Source organism: Bos javanicus, chromosome 1 (genome assembly GCF_032452875.1).
Source record: "Bos javanicus breed banteng chromosome 1, ARS-OSU_banteng_1.0, whole genome shotgun sequence".
NCBI classification, from domain to species: Eukaryota; Metazoa; Chordata; class Mammalia; order Artiodactyla; family Bovidae; genus Bos; species Bos javanicus.
In genome coordinates this window covers 60,024,239-60,042,074 of record NC_083868.1, presented here as the reverse complement: position 1 = coordinate 60,042,074, position 17,836 = coordinate 60,024,239, and the positions used below count along the sequence as shown (strand labels likewise).

Below are 17,836 nucleotides of genomic sequence, written 5' to 3'. Positions count from 1 at the left end.
TGCTGGACAAACAATGTCTATAGCAGTTAAGATACCTCTTTTATAACTTCTATGTAATTTTTATTTTTCCTATGAAATACCCTCTGTAGTTTCTGTTACTTTTTCCTTGTATACTGAATATAATCTGTACATATGAATAAATTATTATGTAAGTGTTGAAACTTAAAGACAGTTACTAACACTGTTCTAGATTGTTTAGGAGAGAAGATTGAGCAGGAAGCAGATACAGTTAATGTAGTATATATACCTAATACATTTTTCTAGAGCCAGGGAGATATTGAGAATGACATTTTTATGTTTTTTAATTTTTTGATTCAAATTGTATTGATTGTGTCATGAAAGTACTCTCCTCTAAATTTCTGAAGATATTCATGTCATTTAAGATCAGTTTATAGACGTAGTATTTAATAACAACAATAATAGTCAATAGTAATCTTGTAATTCAGACAATCTCTGTGTCTTCTCACATGACCATTTTTCCCCCAAATTTGTGGGGGGAAAAGGTGATTGACTCATATCCATATTCAAGTCATTCTATGTAGAAAAGACTTTTGGCTTTTTACTATTCACTCTTCACCATTTACTGGCCACTATTCAAAGTGCCACTGGTCACTCCTTGGAACTCTGAAATATGTACTGTCTCATTAAGAAGGGCCTATGTTTTCAGAGGCTATAGCATAGGAGCCATACATTCCTATGGCTATACTTTGACTTTTCCATTTGGGCTAAGGCCCAGGTGGCACAGTGGTAAAGAATCTGCCTGTCAGTGCAGGAGATACAAGAGACCCAAGTTTGAGTTGGCAAGATCCCCTGGAGTAAGAAATGGCAACCCACCCCAGTATTCTTACCTGGAAAATTCCATGGACAGAGGAGCCTGGTGAGCTACTGTCCATGGGATTCCAGTCAGACGCGACTGAACGCGCGTGCATGAATACACTCACACGCACACTCAGAGAAGCTAATAAACAGGGTTATAGAATATACCAAGCTTTCCACATTTGGAAAGGTTTGTATTGCAAAAACGCAGACCTCTTGGAATTTCATATTAGGCAACACTTTAAAAAAAACCAGCAAACAAACATCTGTGGCCATCTTGACATTGGGGAATTTTTCACTGTCCCCTCTTTCCTGTGATTCTCCTCTCTTCCTCCTCCCCTCTCATTTCTATGCTCCTCTACCTTCAAACTGTTATTTAGGTCGTATGCAGCACACTTTAAACACACAAAAAGAATTATTCAGGTTTTACTCTTTGACCCTAACCAGCTTAAAAGCTATTTTTCTTAAAGGATATGGTTCCATTCCTACAAGGAACTCTAAAGCCAGTTTCAGACTTATACTAGAACATATGTTGTAGATGTGAAAGAAATAATGTATAAATAAAATGTCCATCATTGCAACATGACTCATATTTTGACTCCTCCCCCTTCTTTTTTTTTAATCTAGGCAATAAAGGTATCTTTTGGGAATGTTCTTGTGAACAATCTTAAGCTATTCCAATTTTTTTTTCCTGTTTAGCTTCACATAATATAAAAACATTAATGATCCCTGAGAAAGGACTTGGCAATAAGTATACCTGGGCTAGGGGTATATATTCAAATGTTCTTGAGTTTAGTTGATTTGTTTTCAAAATTAAAAAAAAAAATCCCATCTTTTATTTACTTTTGGAAGTATTCATTTGCCAAGTCAACAATCTCTGATCAAATTACACTGTAACCCTAAAATTAATGGCATTTGATGCTCCAGGGCAATAGGTATCACTGATTTCCACATCATTTAAGAAGTACATGCACTGTGTACTTGTAGAAGACTTTACTAGGCACCTTGGGGACAATGGACAAAATTTACTTAATGAGTCTATAAGCCACACTGTTGGAGAAAAAGCTATCTTCAGTCTAATCTCGGTACCCACCCTGCAACACACACACACACACAAGTCTTTCTTTCATAAGGCATATTTTAAATTTAGGTATATATGCTTGTTTTGTTTAATTTCACTTTAGTTTTTTGAGGAAAGTTCAAGAAGTTTAAGGTACTGCATTACATGGGATATTATAGGAAGTAGTGGCAAGATTATCTGCTTGTTCTAATATGATTTACATGTCTGTCCCCCACCAGCCTGTGAAATCCTCACAAGCAGAAACTACATCACACGTATTATCTTCACTTTTCACTTTCAAGTATAGTAGAATGGCACATATTTGGGCACAAAATACATGTTTAGTTAACACACAAAGATCAGAGTGGTTAAATTCTCTCTTGCAGAATAAAACTTTAGTATAAAATCTTCAGAATATATCTAAATAGTTCAAAGTTAAAACCAACTACATAAAAATCATAGGATATTATTCAGCATCTATAACAAATCATTTATAATTAAATCCTTGCTTTTCATGCCTCTCAGGCTACAGAAAACAAGAATTTTTAAATTATATTTTATATTATTATTTATTTAATTATTTAAACAATCACTTGCATTAGTATTTGAAATTTGAACTAGGGAAACTTTAAGAACTTTCTTTCTTTCTTTCTTTTTCTTTTTTAAACACAGGGCATTGAGTAGAATAATGTATGGGAACTACATATAATGCTGCTTCTTGTTGTGTAGTCACCAAGTCGTGTTTGACCCTTTTGCAACCCCGCATCTCTAGCCCACTAGGCTCCTTCTGTCCATGGGATTTTCTAGGCAAGAATACTGGAGTGGGTTGCCATTGGGCTTTATGAATTGATAGCCTTATTGGTTACAAATTATTATATTTTCCACTTCAAGCAAATGGTTGCATATATTATGGACATTGGGAAACCAAGAAAGATGATTAAATGGATTATGTAACCTTTTAAAATAGAGTTCAGTTCAGTTTAGTTGCTCAGTTGTGTCCAACTCTTTGCGACCCCATGAACCGCAGCATGCCAGGGCTCCCTGTCCATCACCAACTCCCAGAGTCCACTCAAACCCATGTCCTTTGAGTTGGTGATGCCATCCAACCATCTCATCCTCTGTTGTCCCCTTCTCCTCCTGCCCTCAATCTTTCCCAGCATCAGGGTCTTTTCCAATGAGTCAGCTCTTCGCATCAGGTGGCCAAAGTATTGGAGTTTCAGCTTCAACATCAGTCCGTCCAATGAACACCCAGGACTGATCTCCTTTAGGATGTACTGGTTGGATCTCTTTGCAGTCCAAGCGAATCTGAAGCGTCTTCTCCGACACCACAGTTCAAAAGCATCAGTTCTTCGGCACTCAGCTTTCTTTACAGTCCAACTCTCACATCCATACATGACCACTGGAAGAACCATAGCCTTGACTAGACAGCCCTTTGTTGACAAAGTAATATCTCTGCTTTTTAATATGTTGTCTAGGTTGGTCATAACTTTCCTTCCAAGGAGTAAGCGTCTTTTAATTTCATGGCTACAGTCACCATCTGCAGTGATTTTGGAGCCCCGAAAAATAAAATCAGCCACTGTTTCCACTGTTTCCCCATCTATTTCCCATGAAGTGATGGGACCAGATGCCATGATCTTCGTTTTCTGAATGTTGAGCTTTAAGCCAATTTTTTCACTCCTCTTTCACTTTCATCAAGAGGCTCTTTAGTTCTTCACTTTCTGTCATAAGGGTGGTGTCATCTGCATATCTGAGGTTATTGATATTTCTCCTGGCAATCTTGATTTGAGCTTATGCTTCCTCCAGTCCAGTGTTTCTCATGATGTACTCTGCATACAAATTAAATAAGCAGGGTGACAATATACAGCCTTGACATACTCCTTTTCCTCTTTGGAACCAGTCTGTTGTTCCATGTCCAGTTCTGACTGTTGCTTCCTGACCTGCATACACATTTGTCAAGAGGCAGGTCAGGTGGTCTGGTATTCCCATCTCTTGAAGAATTTTCCACAGTTTATTGTGATCCACACAGTCAAAGGCTATGGCATACTCAATAAAGCAGAAATAGATGTTTTTCTGGAACTCTATTGCTTTTTTGATGATCCAGAGGATGTTGGCAATTTGATCTCTGGTTCTTCTGCCTTTTCTAAAACCAGCCTGAACATCTGGAAGTTCACGGTTCATGTATTGCTGAAGACTGGCTTGGAGAATTTTGAGCATTACTTTACTAGCATGTGAGATGAGTGCAATTGTGCAGTAGTTTGAGCATTCTTTGGCATTGCCTTTCTTTGGGATTTGAATTACTGGACACTTAAACTAAATGTATTGAGAGTTATGGGTGTAAATTAGAAGAAAAATTTGCACCATGCTATATTGGTAAGCAAGGTAAGAGGAAGTGTCAAGATATGTTGGATTTGACTCATAACCACAGAATCTTCTGGGTAAATGAGGTTTGAGTTAGCATTAGATATTGGGAGACAATATGGTATAGAAATTAAACACATGATCTCTAAACCAGACTGGCTGGATTCAGGTCTCATTACTGTTTTGCTGTGTGATCTTGAGCAAATCACTTAACCTCTCTGTTTCTTTATCTGGAAAATGAAACTGAAAATAATGCCTGCCTCATAGGGTCATTATTAGGACTTAGTGAGTTAAGAAATGCAAAGTACTTATAGGAGTGCCTAGCACATAGTAAGAACTTAAGCATTAGCTATCATCATTATCATTATTATGTTAAGCTGGTCAATTCCTTCCTTTTAAATTTAATTTAATTTTTTATGTGAAACTGAGAATGGCTACATGGCTTGCTGAGGTTACACAAAGTGTTCGTAATAATACTGGGACCAAAACTAGTTCTTAACTTCCACCTTAGAATCTTTCTACAGGATGAAATTGCCCCATGGCATATCAACATATGAAACAATTTAACTTAATAACTTTATAACTTCAGAGCCTGATAGTCAATTAGGATTATTGTTTCATGTGGTGCAATGGTTAATTTAATACATGGGTCACCAGTTCCAGCAGGGAAAGTGTATCTTGAACTCTAGAAAGTACTAAGAATATGTCACTTACTGTGCTTGGAATCTAGTAAAGTATGCAGATATGGAGAAACTGTTGAGATGTTGTGCATTTTTCACTAAGCCAAAATATTTGTTTTTCTTTTTTAATTCAACCAACTGGTTGTTCTTTAGAAGAGGTGAATAGACTTCATGGTCCTTTACATTCCTTTTGGTTCCTGTTGGTAGAAATCAAATATTGTCTTCTTATTCTCCCTGGGTTTGAAAAGGTACTTTTAAACAAAGGAATTGATGCTTATACAATGAAGTAGTTTTGTTTATGCAAAGGAACACATCCTACTTTGAGAGAATCGTAAAACACTAAACCAAGTAAAAAGCATGATTTTACAATTAATATACTTAATTATTGGTGCCTAAATGCAGAGTTTGAATAGGTCAGAATCGGTTATATTTTTCATTTTTATATGAATTTTCTTTAGAATATTTAGCCTCTATTGTACTGTTCCTAAGTTCTGTCTAGATGACACACAGCCAAAATGTACAGAAATATTTTAAGAAAGGTGGCTATCTAGGTACACAGGCAGAGTCTAGTTTAAAAAACTGGGAGACAGGGAGAAGGGCTTGAAACTAGTTCTGTTTTCTGATCTTTGTAATTCCATGGCTGCAAATGTATCACTTATGGGAGAAAAGGCACCTGGGAGTGGGGGAAGGGGTGGGGAAACACATGATGTGGTAAGGAGTGCAGTATCAGCATTATTTTGGTTCAAGCAACATGTAGCGAAAAAAAAAATGATTAGAGGCATCAGACAAAGAAAAATATTTTTTTTCTTTTCTTTTAAGGAAGCTTTATTTAGAAGCATTGATTATTTTTATTTTTTCCTCCTAATAAAAGAACAAGGGGTTTCTGCTGTGGTTTCAGATCCATAGTCTATGTAATCTTGTCCTGCTAGTGATGGAAGCTTCTTGTGGGATTTATTTCTGTTGTTGTAACACTATGTACTATATGCATTGCACCTGTTCACACAAAGTACATGGCACTGTGATGTTTGTACAGATAGATGCTTCAAATAAGAAACCAATCTGCCTTCTTCTAGAGTACCAATCTATTAGTTACTTAATTCAACTGAATTCTTTTTCTGTCTGCGATTTTGCTTATGGTCTTGATTTATTTACTGAGGAATGATTTCTTCTTTGCAGTTATCAGTTTTGTCTGAGATCAGTTTTCCTATTGTATGGAGTCTGTTTCTTTCAGAGCCTCCTTTAAGACTGCTTTGACTTTAAAATCATTACTAGGCTTTTGTCAGAGCAGATTTGTTGACACTCTTTTCACATTAAAAAATAAATTTATAAGATTGCACAAATAGGCTATGTATTTCACTATTTCCTGCTAATATGCAAAAAATGTATTTATGATAATTACATGTACTGTATGCCAGAACTGAAACAATGCATTCCTCATAATGGAGCATAAATAAAGAAGGTGGAGCCAGCTGCTCTTAAACTGTTGATTTGCAGCAGTAATGCTATAGAGAATATACCTTTTTCACTCTGTGAGTCTGGCAATACTGAACCTGTTGCTGCATTAGACGAGTTGCATTTTGCTGGATAGGGGAAGGAAGGCTGTCTGCTGTCTGGTAGGAGGGCTTTGTCTGTGCCTTTCTCTCTCTGTTTCTTTCTGTTTTTCTTTCTCTCTCTCTCTCCTCTTCTCTCTCTCTCACTCGCTTGCTCTGTCTCTGTCTCTCTCTCCCTCTCTGCCCCCCCTCCCTCCCTCTCTCTTGCTCTCTCTCTCTCTTCCCGTCTCTGTGGTTTGTAAGGTAGGTTGCAGTGTGTGTATATACACAACATCAAGAGCAGGAAAATGGACTCATTAGGGAGGCAGGCAGTCATTACCACTCACACTGTACTTCCAGGGAGACACCGATTATGAGAAGAGAAACTCAGCGCTGGGGAAGAAGGTAGGGCAGACAACTTTCAAAAAAAAAAAAAAAAAATCCTGCTCCCTCAATCCCCCCTCTACCTATCATCTCCTTTAGCCCCCATGCTTTTATTCTTTCTCCCTTGAATTTTAATTTCCAGATTTAAGTTTGACAGAGCTATTGCTAGCTTAAAATTTGGAATATCTCTAGGAGGCCTATCCTCTACTAATTTTCTTCCTAGTTATTTAAGGGTGTGCCCTTGTGATTTAGTTTAATTACTTTAAAAATAATTACAAACAAACCTATTTTTCTCACTAAAGTTCCAAATAAATCAGTATCTTTCACTCTTTTAAAACAGACCCCTCCGTATGTTTGTCAGTCTCTTTGCTTTTCTTGTCTGTTTATGCAATTCCATCTGTCTGTCTATATATCATGTTGTCCTTATTTATTGCAAACTGGGTTTTGTTAGTTATGTGCCAATGAGTTTTAGCTGCAGTGACAGCGTGGGTATTACTAAAGTGAGACTCTTGTTCTTTGTTTTACATTGAAGTTTAAAGTCCATATTTACAGTTTAAATCCTTGAAGCAGTTTAAATACCTTTTGCCAGTATATTTATTTGATGGCATTGGCCATAAGGTGAGGGGTTGTCACTAAGGGTGGGTAAAAATCTAGGAATTATTTTTATTATTACATACTCTTCTATATTACATCTGGGGATGTATTTTGAAAGGAATAAGTTATTCTGTTTTGTAACTTTTATTTTGCAGATGAACTTTTACATTTATAGGTCTATCACTCTGGTTAGTAAGAATGCAAACTTTCTTAACAAGTTTTTATCTTGGGACAGTTTCCTTTTAGTATGTTACTGTTTATTATGCTTGGGGAGGGAGGAGTCGGGGGCTGGCCATCTTTTTACAAAGTGGAAGCTATGAAGTGTATCAGGCCATCTTGTGCAACAACTGTAAGTATTCATTTAACATTTCGGGAACTATAAATAATATATTTGTTAGTTCAAGCATAGTTTTGAGGTGCTTTCTTTTTCCTTTATTATTTATTTTTCTTTTTTATGGTGGGAAAAGTTGCCTTCACAACTAGCTGACATTGTTGAAGAGTTTTCCCAGAACAGTGTTCTTTGATTCAAAGAAGTAGTTAAATAGGTCCATTTGAAATGGTCTCCTTAGTGGAGTTTTATTTGGGTTTGTCTGAAAGTAAAACTGTTACTCCTTTGACAAAAATTAAGTCAGGTGGTAAGATACACAAATATTTTCGACATACACATAGCAATGATAGAAAATGGATGCTAATCTATAGAGATCTTTGATAGTAATAATCACCTTTTTCATAATAAATTATTTAATTAATAGAAGTGGCACTTTTTGTTTTTTTTTAATTCCATTAGGCCTCTCTCTCAACACAAAGAAGTCCATAAAGCAATATTCTTAACCCACCTGGGATGCTGGAGCAGATTCCCAAACACATTCTCGATGTTCAAACCTAGCAAAATATTTATTAAAAATCCATTATTCCAAGAAGGTGGTGAACTTTTGCTACTAAAAGTTTTTTTTCCTTTTCTTTTAAAAAATTTGTTCAGAGACTTTTAATTTGCTTGTATTACAAAAACTGTCTTTTAAGTTGGAAGGCCAGCTTTGACCAAGAGTAGTACAGATGCTAAGGACACTCAGTGAGGTCCTGTCAGGGATTTTTTTTAACCCTGAAGGTCTAAAGGGGAACTTCGGGGGAACCTACTGAAAGTGTATGTTCATATGGTATGCAATATATGGTATTTCAAATGTGATTTTTTTTTCCATTTGAGACTTTTGACCCAAACATTTGTTTAAAAACTAGTGTCAAAGTGTGCATGTCTGATGCACCTGTCATTTTCTATATTAATATTATGAGAACTACCTAAAATTCTAACCTTTTAAAAAGAAATCTTTACTATATCTCTTGACTAATAATTCTGTTTTTCTGTACACATGTGTATGAGCAGATACCTGTGTGCATGTATATATATATTTATGTACATATTCTCATACATGTGTGGATAAAGGAAACAGATTCTTTGAGGATATGACATCTTAAAATTTTATGTTAAGCATATTTAGGTTAATTAGAAGCAAACAAAAAAAATAGGTTTTTAAGAGAATATGAAAATTTCCTTTAACCTTCTAGAAAGAGTAACAGTAAACATTTAGTCATTTTTATGGCCGGTTTGATTTTTAGAATGTGTATATATTTTCTTTTGCGTTATAATTCTGAGCCTTCAGTAGATCTAAAATATTTTTAGCATGAAAAATAATCACAGCCTTTTCTTGGAGGGACTGTCACAATCTAAATACAGCAGGACATTATAAAACGTGCATAAGTAAACTTAAAACCAGTGTATTCTGCTATATAGGGATTTGGAAAGCTGAAAGGCTTGCATCACAGGAGGGCTATAGAGTGCCAGAAGAATTCATTAACCAGCCTTACTGGTTATGGTGGGCTTTTCCTATTAGCACATGAAATCTGCCTGTTGAAAGCCCGAAGTCTTGGTCAGGTCACAGTATGTTTCGTTTTAATGTTGGAGCAGACAGTTATCTAACACACCCACATGAGGAAGTGTTCTAAAGCAGTTATTTCATGCTTTGCCATGCCCTGTCGCTAAAACAGTTTGGTATTGAGTGACGTGTTATGTGCTTTTTAACTCCTATCCGATGAAAATCAGTTTTGACTCCTTGAAAAGGACCAAAATAGTGGAATGCAAGGCAAGGTAATTCAAATGCTAAGCACATGTTGGTTTAAACTTTTTTCTTTAACTTAAGGGGAGAATCACTATGGTCATTTTTAATATAAAGACTATATAGTGATTTCTTGGATTGTACTCATTAAGATTTCAAGACTTTTGGATACTTTTCTTCTTCACATTTTTTTTCTCCAGAAGCCTACATTCATCAAAGGAATAGCAGCTGCATATTTTTCCCTGAAATGTGAACAAATAAATGGTATTCCTGTTTATTTATCTATTTTTGAATTTTAATGATTAGTCCTTGTGCTAATTAACAAATTCCCGTATTCATAAAATCTGGCACTTCATAAATATCCAATTGTGTGATTATCTACACATGTTCTGGCTTTCTATAAATATAGAAATTATCAGTGGCTGTGTTCATGAACTCACCCAAGATTGAGTAGCGGCTAGTCCTGCTGCCACAGAGGAGCCAAGTTCAGACCCTGAGCAAATGCATTGCCCCAGGGTCTGGCAAGGTGTGTAGAGGCAGCATCTGGCTGATGCTGCTCACTAGTGATCCTTTCTGGCAAAGGAAGCACTGATGTTGACATTCTTTGAATGCCACTAGTTCCAGCCTTCTTCAGTCCCAAGGGTGGCCTCTTTTAAGTCTAAAAGTTGATAATAGATATTAGAGCTGACTTGTCTTGGAGGCCACTTTAGAAACATATTTTAGCAAACTACATTTTCCAGTGGAAAATGTACTTTATTAAACTTCTACAAAGAAATAAGCTGGTACCTCACTTTAAGGTCCTTAGCCAGTGAGAATGTAATTAGCGTGAAAAGTTACGTAGCACTGAAAAGAAAACGTAAATATTTTCATTTATTTTTTTTAATTAAGGTTTTATTTTTTTATTTTTATTTTTTAAATTTTATTTTATTTTTAAACTTTACAATATTGTATTGGTTTTGCCAAATATCGAAATGAATCCGCCACAGATATACATGTGTTCCCCATCCTGAACCCTTCTCCCTCCTCCCTCCCCATACCATCCCTCTGGGTTGTCCCAGTGCACCAGCCCCAAGCATCCAGTATCATGCATCGAACCTGGACTGGCGACTCATTTCATATATGATATTATATGTATTTCAGTGCCATTCTCCCAAATCATCCCACCCTCTCCCTATCACAAGCACGTAGAAATCATATACTGCTTACATAGTAATGGTTCACCCCACATCAAGGGCAATAAACACTAACAATTGTGCAAGTTTTTACATCTAAGAGTTATTATTCAATTAGAAATCAACCCTTTTATATGATTTTTTTTTCATGTTGTATAAGCCATTTTGGTTAGCTTATGTAACATTATTTATAGTGTTTCTAGAGTCAGCATTGGCCATTTGATTCTTTGCTTCAGACTTTCAAATTACATATGCAATTCCCAGTTTCTTTGGCAAAAACTTGGTGAATTTTGCAGTTTTCTTGAAAACCAGTCTTTCATGCATTTGCATTGCTTACGTAATTTCTAGCATTTTGCAGAATCCTCAGGGATTACAACCAATGGCAAATAACTAGCAAAATCCTTTCAATTCTTTACCAAAAACCCAAGGGCAATATCTGTATCCTAGAATTCCTAGAGAAAGTCTAAATTCATGTATTTTCCTGTAACACAGATATTATATAATCATCAAATAACATTGATGTCAGTTATGTTTAATGTATCAAAATAGATTCTTTGAGCTCTATTACTTCTAATTTCAATGTGGGCTGTGGGAAGAAATAATGCCATCTATTATTACTATCATGTATGTGTAACCACTACAGCAGATGTTAGAAACAACATTCAAGGGCCTATAAGAAAAAAGGGCTTTTCTGCCACTCTAGCTGTTCAACTGTAATAATGAATAAGTGGCATGCTATTTCCACACTAAACTGTGGGAAAATTATGCTTGACTTTGGCTTCATAACCTCTTCTCTACTCTAGGATCAAGCTTTTTTTGTGATTCTACAGTTCGCTTGAAAATAATCAGCTTGAGGACATGGAACTTGCTTTTCTGGAATCTTTTGACACTCAGTTGAACCTTCAGTGTAGGGTATTCTGTAGTTCAGTTAACCAGTGCAACCTTTATATAACTGCTTTAACTTAGGGAAAGTTAGCTACTGACTTCCAAGTGAGTATGCTGAGAAAGGAGCAAGGGCTAAATTCATTGATCCATCTACTTACCAGATGGAAACTAAAGGTATTATTACTAATTTCTGAATATGAAGTCTTACCTTTGAAACTTTGATGGGAAGGGTGGTAATTATTGTACTTTGTGTTTATTTTCTTAATACTACAAGTAATTTTGCCACTGCTTAATTCTGTCATGAGATATGATGAATTCAACATACATATTACACATTATGCATTTAAAAATGTTAAGAATTTATTTGAAAGCTTTACATAATAAATAACTAATGTAAAAATTTGCATTCAAAAAAATATAAAACTGTTTAATAGAGTGTGGGGTTTTTGGAGATTAAAAAGATGTTCAGTACATTGAAACTAAAAATGGTAAAAATTATTCATCTTAATATATAATAGTATTATTTCATTCTTTAGAAATTTTCCATCTAAACTTTTTTTGAAAACCACATTTGAATTTAAATTATTTAAATTTTAGTTCTGTCTAATGTTTAGAAGGCTATAATTTTTTATTAAATGAACCTGAATATTTGCTGTTTTTTCCTTTTCTTTCAGAGATGTTCTCTGAATTGCTATTGTAATCAAATTATGATTTGTTGTTGACAAATTTCTTTTATAGTATGAGATTCTTTCCATAAATGAAATGCAAGTGGGAAAAAGTTAAAGGAATGTTGTCAGTTTGCTTAGGTACCAAATTAAAACTAAGTAAAAAAAAAAAAAAACTAAAACTATTACTAGCAGGAGACTATGAATCTCTTAGGTGATATAATTTTTCTGGGAGATAGTATGCATGTATATGAACACTGTATGATTATTAATATAAACAAAATCCCCTTATTTAGACACCAAGACATTTAAATAATGAGAAGATGGTCCTCTCTTTTATTGTTTAAATAGGAACTAGGCAAATATAAGGGGCTTCCCTGGTGGCTCAGAAGTTAAAGCGTCTGCCTGCAGTGCGGGAGACCTGGGTTCAGTCCCTGGGTGGGGAAGATCCCCGGGAGAAGGAAATGGCAACCCACTCCAATATTCTTGCCTGGAGAATCCCATGGACAGAGGAGCCTGGTGGGCTACAGTTCATGGGGTCCCAAAGAGTCAGACAGGACTTCACTTTCACTTTCACTTTCAGGCAAATATAGGTAATCTCAGGGACGGCTTTATACGGTTGGTTTGTTGTTGTTTTTTACTGTTTTTGAATACTGGACACACTAAAATTCTTTTTGACCCAATAAACGTACTTTGGGTCTGCGCATATGTACTAACATCTCCATCTTCTGGATTGTTTTCACTTGTCACCCCAGCTTTATATTGGGCAAAAAGAGCTGAAGTCATTCTTACTTTTTCTAGTTGTTCAAATCAACAAAAAGCTTTATCCCTTCACCTCATCTCTAGAGGAGAGAAGAATAGAGATGATTAAGAAGCAAATGAAGATAAGAATATGTATAAGTAAAGCTGAGGGTGAAGGGAAAGGGGCCTTTTGAAGCTTCTAAATGTGTAAGTGTAATGAAAGAAAAACACTTTTTCCTCAACACTCAATAAAAGCCATCTGAGCTATTGGACACAGCATTCTCTTCTCCCTATGCCTGTTTAAAAAAACAGATTTACCTAAATTCTCCTCCTCTTCCAAGAAGGAGTCCAATGGTACCACCAAGAGAAGATCACAGGAGAGAAAGTCGTAAGGGATCACATTTCTAATATATTCACTGCCAGATTTTCTTCATTTCTTTTTCCTTTTAAACCTTGGGTTGGGGATTATGAGCAGACTTTCCTAGTTGGTAAATCGATTTCATTTTTTTTTTGGTAAGAAGCTTCCCAACAAAGCATTCCCAAGGCATGCCACAGAAGAGCATCATGAGTTTAATTAAAATGGGTAAAATGATTGAGTAAGTTTATGTGCATGTGTGTGTGTGTGTGTTTCTTCTCTTAAAGTTATATGCTTTTTATATGAAACAAAACAAAAACAACTCTAAACTTCGTGTCAGTCTGAATGGATTTAGATTTCTTTTTAGAGTAGCTTTCTGAAACCATTTTTGTATAGTGGTTTTGAGCAGCACATTCTATTCCCTGTCCACTTGCTTCTTCACTTTTTAAATGTTAAATAAATGTGAATAATTCCTTAGTTTAAAAAAAAATGCTCTTTTGATGGGCTCAGAATATACCCATAAATATAAAGATGTGCTAGGACTTCTTTACAATACTATCAGCATAGCATGAAAATACATGAGTGAAAGTTTTAGGAACTAATTTTTTCCCTGGTATGTTGAGAGAAACCCTATGGTGTGGTAAACAAACCAAACCAAACCAACCAACCAACCAAACAAAAGACAGTGTCTTAGAGAACCGAGGCATCAACTAATGTCAAAAAGGATTTAAAGTGGTTGAATTGCAGACCTGGTTTCTAGTCCTAACTGATTATATGACTTTGAATAAATCATAATCTGTCTGTTCCTCAGTTTCTTTGCCTGTAAAATGAAGGATAAATTTCTTTATTAGGTTTTCTTTTATCTTAAAGATTGTGTGCATTTATTATAAGTGTATATATATATATATATATATATATATATATAATTCTGCTTGCACTTTCTACCTATAAATCGCAAATGTATGGAGAGAAGTTTAGGTTGGTAATAATGGAAAAATAAAGGCAATTTAGGTGATCTAAGAGACCACACACACACTTTAATTTTTTGGCTATTGTTGTCCTCAGCTTAAGTAGATATCACAATATATTATTAGGGCTAATTAATAATCAATGAATGCAGTAAACTAAAAGTTGTTGTTTTTCAGACAAAGTGACATGATTGCCTATGGATGGTTGGATAAAAAAGCTACTTTTAACTGAATGAAGCACAGTATGGTTACTATGGCTCCATTCCTCCTCAGTGGCCACTAGGTGGAGAGGTGGTCCATGTCCATGGCCTTGCCCGTGGTAAACAGCTCACTTCCAACTTTCTATTAGCAAAGCTGCACTACGTGCATTTGAACGAATCTGTGAACATACACATGACATTTTGCAGAAACCATCAGAGAATATATTCTCTTCTGTACAGGCATGATGTGGTAGTCCTGAAATGCAGAGTGATTTGCCCCTTCTCTGACCACTATTAATGTTGGTGGACCTGAGAGAAGGCCAGGTTAGGACTCAGCTTTCAGTTGTAGCAATAGGGCCTCCTACCTTTTTCCAATTTGTCCATTTTGAAAGGGTCCTGAAATGAATGTCAGCACGACAGTGCCACCTTGTGTCCCTATTGCTGTGAGAGTAACTGATGCATGACACAGTGAAAAGGAAAGAACAGGAATTTGCGAAAATTGGGCATATTGTTCCAACCTCTGATTTTGCAGTAACTGCATGAAAATCTATGTTTTAGTGTATTTGGCAATTCTTACCTGCAGAGAGAAGTTAGGATGTGTTCACTTTGCCCATTCTCTCATTCCATTGTATATTAAAAATACTTTAAAATTCCAGGCACAAACAGGAATGTGTTTAATTTAGAATTGGGGATGAAGAAGGCAGGAATTGTCAAAGATACTCACCTAATTCTTACCACTTGTAAGGCCTCGGCCCTGTTGTTTTAGACTGTGAGGTGATCCTTGATCCAGCACATTCTCACAGCAACTTTTATAGGCATACCTTGGTAACATCACTTTTTACATTGTACTGCCATTGTTTGTAAGTATATCTTTCAACTGAACCATGATTTCCTCCAGGATAGTGTTTGGGTCTTATTCATCCTTCTGCCTCTAGAACTTTTGGTGGGATTCAGCCCAGAGGCACTCAAATGTTTGAGATCTGAATAAATGATTATGTCTAGCTTGTTTATAACTTATTTGTTTTATTTTTATTGTTTGTTTTTGAATTTTAAGTAATTCTAGAGCTTTTTCTCTTTGGAAAAATGCTATCAGATACCACCTACTCTCTAAACATCTCTTTATAAATTTATCAATACTTTCTCTCATATTAAAAATGATTGTTTTTGATTTTGAAAACAATGTATTGCCTTTCCATAAATGTATATTGTAGTTGACTTTGGGGTAAAGATAGTTAATCTCTAGTTCTATCTTTACAGTAAATTTGCTATATTACTTTAGGTAAGATACCTAACTTTTCTAGATTTGTTTCCCATTCATTAAATGGGCAGGCTAGACTAGTTGATTTTAAGATACTTAAGTTTTTTGTCAATATTTTTGCTAGATTTTAAAGTGTCATGATCGGTTTTCATTTTATAGATACTATTTTGATGGCTAAGGAATAGTATTAGAAGGCATCAGACAGAGGGGAGGAGACTAGAAAACTAATGAAAGCAATAATCCAAGTCAAAAGAAATGAGACTAGGGCTGTAACTGAAAGGCAAGGTGGGAAGGGACACATGAAAGAGACAATTAGAAGGTACAACGTTCAAGACATATTGGATGTGGGGTGATAAAGAGCAAGAATTAAGGGAGAATTTGGGGGTAAGGGGGTTGGCTAATTGATTTTTGTTAATTAGCCTTTCTTCTAAACTTTATATGTAAAATAAATTATAATAAATAACAAGATGAACCTATGATTTGGTATAGAACTATGGACTACTTGCAATTTAGAAACTTGTGTGATGTTCAAAATTTTTATGTAACACTTGAGTGTTATATTAAATGAGTGTGTAGCTTTAAATTTCAGATTTTTTGCATGGAATTTATATATGGAGTTTTTAGTCTTTGTATTACCTGAAACAACAAACTGTATGACTTTGGCGAGTTGCTTAGGCTTGTTAAGCTTGGTTTTCTTATTTGCAGAAAGGTGATAATAAATGTTACCCTTCTTATCTACCTCACAGGGTAATTGTGAAGATTAAATGACAATGTATATGGAATTTCTTTATAAATAGTAAAGCACTACACCAATTTAAGAACATTTTTATACCAATTTAAGAACAATTTAAAGAAAGAATGGATAATTATAGACCTAAATCAAAGCAAAACACACAAATTTACAAAACACTGGAATTCCAGGCATTTCTTCATTGGAGTGCTTCTCAGTGGTATGGGCTCTCTGGCGATGACTAGATATGTTTAGCCAATTTTCTAAGTTTTTATTTAAAAACCTGTAATAATAATGACAACAGCAATAATGACAATGTTGATGAGCCTAAAATTAGTGTTTTTTAAAGATAGATGTTTAGATAAATGTTTTATGCATCGTTTACAAGTTCATTTTTTTTATTGAAGTATAGTTGATTTTAGATACTAGTTTAGTTTCAGGTATAAAACAGTGATTCAGTATTTTCATAGACTATACTCCATTTAATGTTATTACAAAGCAATGATTATATTTCTCTGCACTGTACAATATTGTTGTTGTTTAGTTAAGTTGTGTTGGACTCTTTTGTAACCACATGGACTGTAGCCCATGAGGCTGCTCTATCCATAGGATTTCCCAGGCAAGAATACTGGAGTATGTTGCCATTTCCTTCTCCAGGGGATCTTTCCAACCCAGGGATCAAACCCATGTTTTCCTGCATTGGCAATTGGCAGGAGGATTCTCTTTTTTTTTTTTTTTTTTTAACACCAAAGCCATTTTGTATTGGGGTATAGCTGATTAATAATGTGGTAGTTTCAAGTGAACAGTGAAAGGACTCAGCCATACATACACACGTAACCGTTCTGGCAGGAGGATTCTTTACCCCTGAGCCACCAAGGAAGCCCTGCTGTACAATATGTCTTTTGGTAAATTCATTTTTGAGAGTGGTGTTTCTTAAAAAGTAAAAATTAAAAAAAAATAAGTAAAAATTTTAAATAACCAAATATGAGGAAAAAATTTTATCGACCTTTTCGGTATTGTATTATTGGACTCTAGTCCAGTAGTTCTTAAACTTTAATGTGCTTAAGAATTACTGTGGGTGTTTGTTACAATTAAGGTTTCTGAACTCTCTCCCTCCTAGGATTCCATTATGGGTTTCAGCTGGTCCACACATGTTAGAAAACGTTTTACTTTTTGCTATTGTACATCATAATCAGCTAGGGGATTTTTAAATGCACAGATTTCTAGGTTCTACTCCCAAATATCCTGTATCAGAATCTTTAGACTGATATTCAGGCATCTGTATTTTACAAAAACTGCATCGTAGATTCTAATAATGTTGGAAGTTTTGAGA

General features: G+C 35.3%; 1 protein-coding gene across 22 annotated transcripts in view; it reads left to right on the top strand.

Annotated features, from left to right (window-relative positions):
• ZBTB20 (zinc finger and BTB domain containing 20) overlaps positions 1–17,836 on the top strand; it is an 865,788-nt gene that overhangs the window by 36,551 nt on the left and 811,401 nt on the right. For 5 of the 22 annotated variants that reach the window (XM_061427568.1, XM_061427523.1, XM_061427549.1 and 2 more), the window contains exon 1: positions 3,852–6,848. The exons of 16 other annotated variants lie outside the window; for them this stretch is intronic. The gene's annotated coding sequence lies outside the window, so the exon portion shown is untranslated. One more of the 22 variants, XM_061427475.1, reaches the window with a different exon arrangement.